The sequence below is a fragment of the Diospyros lotus genome, chromosome 12, assembly GCF_014633365.1.
Source record: "Diospyros lotus cultivar Yz01 chromosome 12, ASM1463336v1, whole genome shotgun sequence".
Lineage (NCBI taxonomy): Eukaryota > Viridiplantae > Streptophyta > Magnoliopsida > Ericales > Ebenaceae > Diospyros > Diospyros lotus.
Genome location: NC_068349.1, coordinates 23,273,535 through 23,281,859, shown reverse-complemented (window position 1 = coordinate 23,281,859; position 8,325 = coordinate 23,273,535). Strand labels below are relative to the sequence as shown.

The 8,325-nt window shown below is 42.1% G+C and overlaps 1 non-coding gene across 1 annotated transcript; it reads right to left on the bottom strand.

The window, feature by feature from the left end:
- Nucleotides 1-3,978: 3,978 nt before the first annotated feature.
- LOC127787771 (small nucleolar RNA R71) lies at nucleotides 3,979-4,083 on the bottom strand. The gene has a single exon (XR_008020235.1). It is a non-coding gene; the product is annotated as a small nucleolar RNA R71 (small nucleolar RNA).
- Between the last annotated feature and the right edge of the window lie 4,242 nt (nucleotides 4,084-8,325).

Here is an 8,325-nt window from a genome sequence, read left to right as displayed (position 1 = left end):
CTGATGATAGATCACGTTTTGGTTATGTGTATCTCATGAGACACAAATCTGAAGCTTTTGAAAAGTTCAAGGAATTCAGATTTGAAGTAGAGAAACAAATTGGAAAAAGCATCAAAGTACTTCGATCAGATCGAGGTGGTGAATACTTGAACAGTGAGTTTCTAGATCATCTGAAGCAGAATGGGATTCTCTCACAATGGACTCCACCTGGAACACCAGAGATGAATGGTGTGTCTGAGAGGAGGAATAGGACCTTGTTGGACATGGTTCGATCCATGATGAGTCGCACTGAACTCCCCATTTCATTTTGGGGATACGCACTCCTCACCGCGATCTTTATTTTGAATAGGGTGCCAAGTAAATCAGTTACTCAGACTCCATATGAGATATGGAAAGCAAAGAAGCCAAGTTTATCTTTCCTTAAGATTTGGGGTTGTGAAGCTTATGTCAAGTGTGTTGATAGTAATAAGCTAGAACCCAAATCAATGAGAAGTTTGTTTGTGGGATATCCAAAAGAAACAAATGGATATTACTTTTACCACCCACAGGAACAAAAGGTGTTTGTTGCCAAGCATGCGGTATTCCTTGAGAAGGAATTCTTAGATGCTGTGGTTAGTGGGAGGAATGTTAAACTCGATGAGATTCGAGGTGATCCACAAACAGATACTCCCCTCCAAGAACCCGAGGAAGATCAGACACAAGATGTTGTGTCAATTCCCTAATCTTCCACACAAGGACTTCGTAGGTCAACGAGAGTTCGTCATGAGCCTGAGAGATATGGATTTCTCATCTCGACACATGGAGATGTGCTTCTGGTTGAGAATGACGAACCAAATACCTATGATGAAGCAATGTCAGACATTGACTCTAGGAAATGGCTGATAGCATGCATATTTATACCATATTTTGGCATTTCACCTCATTCTTATTAGGCCATTTGAAGTAATTTTTGCTGATATTTCATTGTTTCTATTTTATTATGCTTCAAATTGTCCTTACACTATTTTCTATCTTACCTCTACTCTATGGATCCAGGCTTTAGGGAATATTGGATGGGCTAGAGAAGTCGCTCAACTAAAGGAGCTTGGGCCTACTTTCAAGAAGCAGACTTGGGCTGCTCATTGTGCTGTTTTGGGCTCACTTGTTTTCTGTTGGGCTAGGCCCAACCCTAGCCTCCCTAGCCTTTCCTTTCTTAGCCATATATTTAAGGCCTCTTAGCATTAATTTCCAGAAGATCATGAGATAGAATGGGAGGAGAAAATAGAGAGGATTCTGCCCATTTTTGTTGTTGTAACATTTTTTTTGTTTTCTACATCTTTTGTTCCATTTTGTTTTCCTTGCTGTAATGATAGGCTAGAGCATTTGTAACCGGTTGTGTGTCTTGAATCCATGTGGAATTTGAGTCCCGGATGAGCTACAAGAATCTGGTTTGTTGTTTGTTTCTTATTCATTTCTATTTGGTTTAGTTTGGGCAAATTTGTGAATGCATGGAGTTCATGGCAGGTTTGTGTGAATTTGCATGGTTTCATTTTCTGTTAAATGCTTTACAGAGCAGAATGTTATAGCCGGTTGGTATAACATCTAGGAAATGAATATTATGTGCTTGAACGGTTGTTCTTGCATAGGTCCGGATAGGTTGAATAGAGAGTGAATGGCTGCATTTTGTTTACAAGAGATTTCTGTATTCATTTTGTTGTTCCAATCATTCTAATCCTTGGACGGTTGTTGGGGATGCTTTGAGTTTGTTATCCGGATATCAAAACATCTAGCAAGCCAAGGTATATAGGTTGGACGAGGAAGATTTCACATAGGAGACAAATACACAGCCGGTTGCATATCTTTTACTGATTTTTCATCCATCTTTATCTTTCTGTTTTGCCAATTAATTTTCTGTCAAAACAACCCCCCTAAACAAACTGTTATTTGTATTGGTTCTCCTTGTTGGTAGAAGAAGGTGAGGCTCCTTGTGAGAAGATGACCTAGGGTGCACTTTGCTGCAAACTAGAGAAGAGATACATAGATCTCTAATTCTGGAGTGGTTCGATAGCCGGTCAGAATTTTGGCGCCGTTGCCGGGGAGCCAAGTTTTTCTTCTAAAAACATAGAGGACCGACCCTATTTTCTGTTTGTTTTGTTTTCTTGTTTGAGTGTTTTATCTATTTTGTGTTCTTGGTGAAAAGGTTATCAGTTGTTTATGAGGTTATCAGTTTGGTGTTCTTGGTGAAAGCTATTCTGTTCTTGAGATGAACTGATAGCAAGCAGCAACAGAAAAGCCTTATTTACCTTTTCGATCTTTTTTTTGTGTTTGTGTGTTTTCCTTTTCTGTTTTCTTGTTTCTAGTATTATTTTTGAACAAAGAAGTGGCTGTTGGAGAGGGCTGCACGACCTGATCTTCTGGAAAAGCAACCCTGCAACCCTGCAGCCCTGCAGCAACTGAAAAAGCAAAAAACACCTGCAGTCCTTCTTTGATTTTTAGTAGCACACCTTGTGTCCTTCTCTGATCTTCATGTGCTCTGATAGGCGCTGAAAAGCAAGCTCACACAGCAAGTAGACAAGCCTGCAGCAGATCAGGAGAGCATAACCATTTTTAGAAAGCTGAATCCCACTTTTCTGCCTCTGACAGCAGATCACCTGACCAAGAGGACATTCCTTTTATTTTCCCTTTTAGCATTCCTCTTATTTTATCTTCTAGCATTCCTTTTAACGTTCCCACTAACCTTCTTTTCGTTTGGCAGATAGACAACCCTGCAGCTGCAACCAAGAGGAGATCACCCACAGCAGCTTTCCCATTCAACAGCTGTTTTGACCATCCCCATAACAGATAGCATTATTTAAGGATTGAGCTCGAGATACCGGTGCTATCCTCTTCCCTTCTCATCCTTACTTGATGTTCTTTCATGTCTTTATGCATCCCTTGATGTTTTCTTGCATTTAGAGTGGTCTTTGAGGCAAAATAGGAGCTGATTTGATAAAAAAACGATTTTGACGGTTACTGTTCACAGATTTTCACTTGCTCCGATTGAGCTGATTTTTGGTGTCCAAAGAAATGGGGGTGTGGGGATAAAGAGTCACAAAGTTGTGGTGAGGAGACCCTTTTTTGGCCAAATTCCAACGTTTAGACCACTTTTGGGGCCATTTTGTGTTTCTCAGTGGCTAATTTGGTGTGGTTTTTAGTGTTTTTAGGTCCCTCAGTGTTTTTGTGTTGAAATTTTGTGAAAAATTGCATAAAAAAATCATCTAAGGGCTTATTGTTTGACCTGTTTTTGTGTTTTTGTGTTTTTGTGTTTGTGTGTTTTTTGTTTTTGTTTGTGTGTTTTTTTTTTTTTTTTTGTGTTTCTGTGTTCTTGGTATGCATAGGCCATTTTGTGTGCTATTTTTGTGCTAATCTCTAATGCATGACCAGGTCATCTAAGAAAACATTACTTGACTTGGATCTTGAATTAGAGAACACTCTTAGAAGGCAAGCTAGAGAGCTTAAGTCTCGGGATAGGATTGACCCTAATAGTGCTTCTAATACTTCATCCGAACCTATTCCAGAATTCATCAATATGGCAGATAATGGTAATGGAAATAATGGAAATAATGGTAATGGAAATAATGCAAATCATGGTCATTTGGATGGTAGAACCATTAGAGAGCTGGCTGCACCTGATGTGCATTACCAGCCCCTATGTATTCAATACCCACAGTTGGATGCTAACTTTGAACTAAAATCTGGACTAATCCACTTGTTGCCCAAGTTTCATGGTCTTGCAGGAGAGGATCCGCACAAGCATCTAAAAGAATTTCATGTTGTTTGCTCAACCATGCGGCCACAAGGAGTAGATGAAGAGCAGATCAAGCTGAGAGCCTTCCCATTCTCACTTGATGGATCAGCCAAAGATTGGCTCTACTACCTACCACCAGCTGCTATTACCAGTTGGGATGGATTGAAAAGGATCTTCCTGGAAAAATTCTTTCCAGCCTCCAGAACAGCATCAATAAGGAAGGAAATTTGTGGTATAAGGCAGATGAGTGGTGAAACTCTACATGAGTATTGGGAGAGGTTCAAGAAGTTGTATTCCAGCTGTCCTCACCATCAGATAAGTGACCAACTCCTAATTCAGTATCTCTATGAAGGTCTAATCCCCATGGACAGGTACTTGGTAGATGCTGCAAGTGGAGGAGCTTTGGCAGAGAAGACCCCAGTAGCTGCACAAGAGCTGATATCAAAGATGGCACAAAATGCCCAGCAATTTGACACCAGAATTAACACTCCTACAAAAGCCATCAATGAAGTCAATGTGGCTGCCACTATGGACCAGCAAAGGATGGAAAACAAGCTTGAGGAATTGGCTTCCATGGTCAGGCAGTTGGCATTAGAGAGAAAGCAACCCCAGCAGCAGCTTTGTGGCATTTGCTCCTTGCCATCCCATACAACAGATCAATGCCCACAGTTGCAAGAAAATAATGAATCTGTTGCTGGCATCTTCCCTGGTAGACCTTTCCAGCAGCACAATCCACCTTTCCAGCAGCATCCACAACACAAGTATGATCCATACTCAGCCACCTACAATCCAGGTTGGAGAGACCATCCAAACCTCAGATATGGCAGCCCTTCCAGTCAACATGTGCACCAGCAGCAGCCATACCACCAAAATCAACCATTTCAGCAGAGGTTCCATCCTTCAATTTCAAGCAACCATGCTCCACCACCAAGGCAGAATCAAGCTATGCAACAAGCACCACCATTACCCAAGTCAGAACCTACCTTAGATGATCTTGTTAAGCAACTAGCAGCCAACACACTCCAATTCCAACAGAAAACAGAAACCACAATTCAAAATTTGGAGACCCAAATAGGCCAGCTAGCCACAAACATCAATGAGTTAAGGAGTCAAGGTTCGGGGCAGCTTCCTTCACAACCAGTTGCCAATCCAAGGGGTAATGTTAGTGCCATCATGCTTCGAAGTGGGAAAGAAGTGATCATCCCAACCCCTCCACCATCATCAAACATGGAGCAACATGTAGAGGAGCAGAATGTAGAGGGTAGCAAAGAGCAGCAACCCCCCTCAGTCCAAGAAGCCAAGCAACCAAACTCCAGCTATCAAGAACAAGGAGAGTCTTCCAACATCCAGCCCCTACCATTCCCACATCGAGCAACACAAAACAAGAAAAGAGCAGAGGCCGAAGTGGATAAAGAGATTCTGGAAACATTCCAGAAAGTTGAAGTCAACATTCCCCTCCTTGAAGCCATTAGACAGATCCCCAAGTATGCAAAATTTCTCAAAGATTTGTGTACTCACAAGAGGAAGCTTATGGGGAATGAGAAGATCAACCTTGGGAGAAATGTCTCTGCCCTTATCCAACCTGCCATGCCAGCAAAGTGTAAAGATCCAGGGATGTTTTCCATTCCTTGTACTATAGGAGACATGCAATTTAGCAATGCTTTACTAGATTTAGGTGCATCCATTAATGTCATGCCTAACTCTATTTATGCTTCATTGCAGTGTGGTCCTTTGAAGCCAACAGGAGTGGTTGTCCAACTAGCCAATAGAAGTACTGCACACCCCACTGGAGTCCTAGAAGATGTGCTGGTTAAGGTTAAGGATTTAATCTTTCCAGCAGATTTTTATGTTTTGAATATGGAAGATAACAGCACACTTGAGCATGCACCCTTGATCCTAGGGAGACCATTCTTAAAAACTGCTAGAACTATTATCAATGTGCATGAGGGTACACTTTCCATGGAATTTGCTGGTAACACAATTAACTTCAAGATACTTGATGCCATGAAATTCCTTGCCGAGGATCATTCCACTTTTCAAGTAAATAGAGTTGACCTGTTAGTGAATGAAGCATGTTCTGAGTCTTCTGATTTAATTGATAAAATCCCCACTGTGCATGAGTTCCCAGATACGATTATTTGCACTAATTGTAGTGATGGAGAGAGTCAATGTGCTGCATGCTTAGAGATTGCTGAATTTTTGCATAGACATGAGTTTGATTTTGATGCTAACATTTCCCAAGTGGAAGATAGTGCTGCTAACCTTGTTGAGCAGGTTGATAGTGCCTTGGAGTTAGAGTTCCAGTCAAATAGGTCACCCCCCTCTTTGCAGCAGCCACCCACCATTCAGTGCAAGCCTTTGCCTTAGCACCTCAAGTATGCATTCTTGGAGAAAGATGAGAAGCTGCCAGTCATCATTGCAAACAACTTGCAGCCTGACCAAGAGAGAAAGTTGCTGGATGTGCTGAAAAATAATAAGAAAGCAATTGGGTGGACTTTAGCGGACATAACTGGAATCAGCCCATCTGCTTGCATGCACCGTATCTTATTGGAGGAAGGAGCAAAACTAGCAAGGCAGCCTCAAAGAAGACTTAACCCAACCATCCTTGATGTGGTAAAACAGGAGGTAAGTAAATTACTTGCAGCCGGTATTATTTACCCTATTTCTGACAGCAAGTGGGTGAGTCCCGTGCAAGTTGTTCCAAAAAAGACGGGCATCACGGTGGTCCCAAATGAGCACAATGAGCTCATCCCCATGAGAGTGCAGAACAGTTGGAGAGTCTGCATTGATTATAGAAAGCTGAACCAAGCAACCAGAAAAGATCATTTTCCCCTCCCATTCATTGATCAGATGTTGGAGAGGTTGGCTGGTAAGTCACACTATTGTTTCCTTGACGGTTTTTCCGGGTACTTTCAGATTTGCATAGCCCTAGAGGATCAAGAGAAGACCACCTTCACCTGCCCCTTTGGCACATTCGCTTATAGAAGAATGCCTTTCGGTCTATGTAATGCTCCAGGTACCTTTCAGCGATGCATGGTAAGTATATTTTCAGATTTTATAGAGCATTGCATGGAAGTGTTCATGGATGATTTTTCAGTTTATGGCACTTCTTTTGATGATTGCTTGGTTAGCTTGGGTAGAGTCCTAGAGAGATGCATTGAAAAGAACCTTGTTTTAAATTTCGAAAAATGTCATTTCATGGTAGAACAAGGAATTGTTTTAGGGCATGTTCTATCTAAGAAGGGTATAGAAGTGGATCGGTCTAAGGTTGATGTTATTGCTTCATTGCCTTACCCCACCTCTGTGAAGGAGGTGCGTTCTTTCCTTGGCCATGCAGGATTTTACAGGAGGTTCATCAAGGATTTCAGCAAGATTGCACTTCCACTTTCCCACCTTCTCCAGAAAGAAGTGACCTTCCACTTTGATGAGCAGTGCAAGCGAGCATTCGAGGAACTAAAGAGTCGATTGATTTCTCCACCCATCATACAGCCACCCGACTGGGAGTTGCCCTTCGAGCTGATGTGCGACGCCTCCAACTTTGCAGTGGGCGCCGTCCTTTCACAACGTGTGGAGAAGAAGTCACATGTCATTGCCTATGCCTCGTGCACCTTGGATGCTGCTCAAGCAAACTACACCACGACTGAGAAGGAGCTTTTAGCTATTGTGTTTGCTTTAGATAAATTTCGCTCCTATCTTCTGGGTTCTAATGTTGTCGTGTTTTCTGACCATGCAGCCTTGAAATACCTATTGAAGAAGCCCGATGCTAAGCCCAGGTTGATACGGTGGATGCTCCTACTTCAGGAGTTCAATGTCGAGATAAAAGATAAGAGTGGGGCCGAGAACCTAGTAGCTGATCATTTGAGCAGGGTCCCTCCTTCTTCAGATTCCATAGTCATGGACTCCCAGCCTATCAGGGATGATTTCCCAGATGAGTTATTATACCACATTCATGGTGTTGAGCCCTGGTATGCTGATTTAGTAAATTATTTAGTTGCTTCTGAATTACCTGCATATTTTAAGAAGGAACAGCTAAATAAATTTAAGAGTCAGGCTCGGTATTATGTGTGGGATGATCCCTATCTGTGGCGCATGTGTAGTGACCAGGTCATCAGGAGATGTGTGCCTAACCATGAGTTTGCATCTGTCTTAAATTTTTGTCACACACTTGCATGTGGTGGTCACTTTGGTCCCCAACGTACAGCTAGGAAAGTCCTAGATTCTGGATTATATTGGCCTTCACTCTTTAAGGATTCATATGAGTTCTGTAAGAATTGCACACGTTGTCAACACACAGGCACTATATCACGTAGGAATGAAATGCCTCAACAACCCTTATTGTTTTGTGAAATCTTTGATGTTTGGGGCATTGACTTCATGGGTCCATTTCCTGTGTCATTTGGTTATTTGTACATTCTGTTAGCTGTGGATTATGTTTCTAAGTGGGTGGAAGCTAAAGCCACCAGGACTGATGATGCTTCTGTGGTTGCAGATTTTGTTCGTTCTCACATCTTTTGCAGGTTTGGCATGCCTAGGGCCATCATCAGCGACCAAGGATCCCA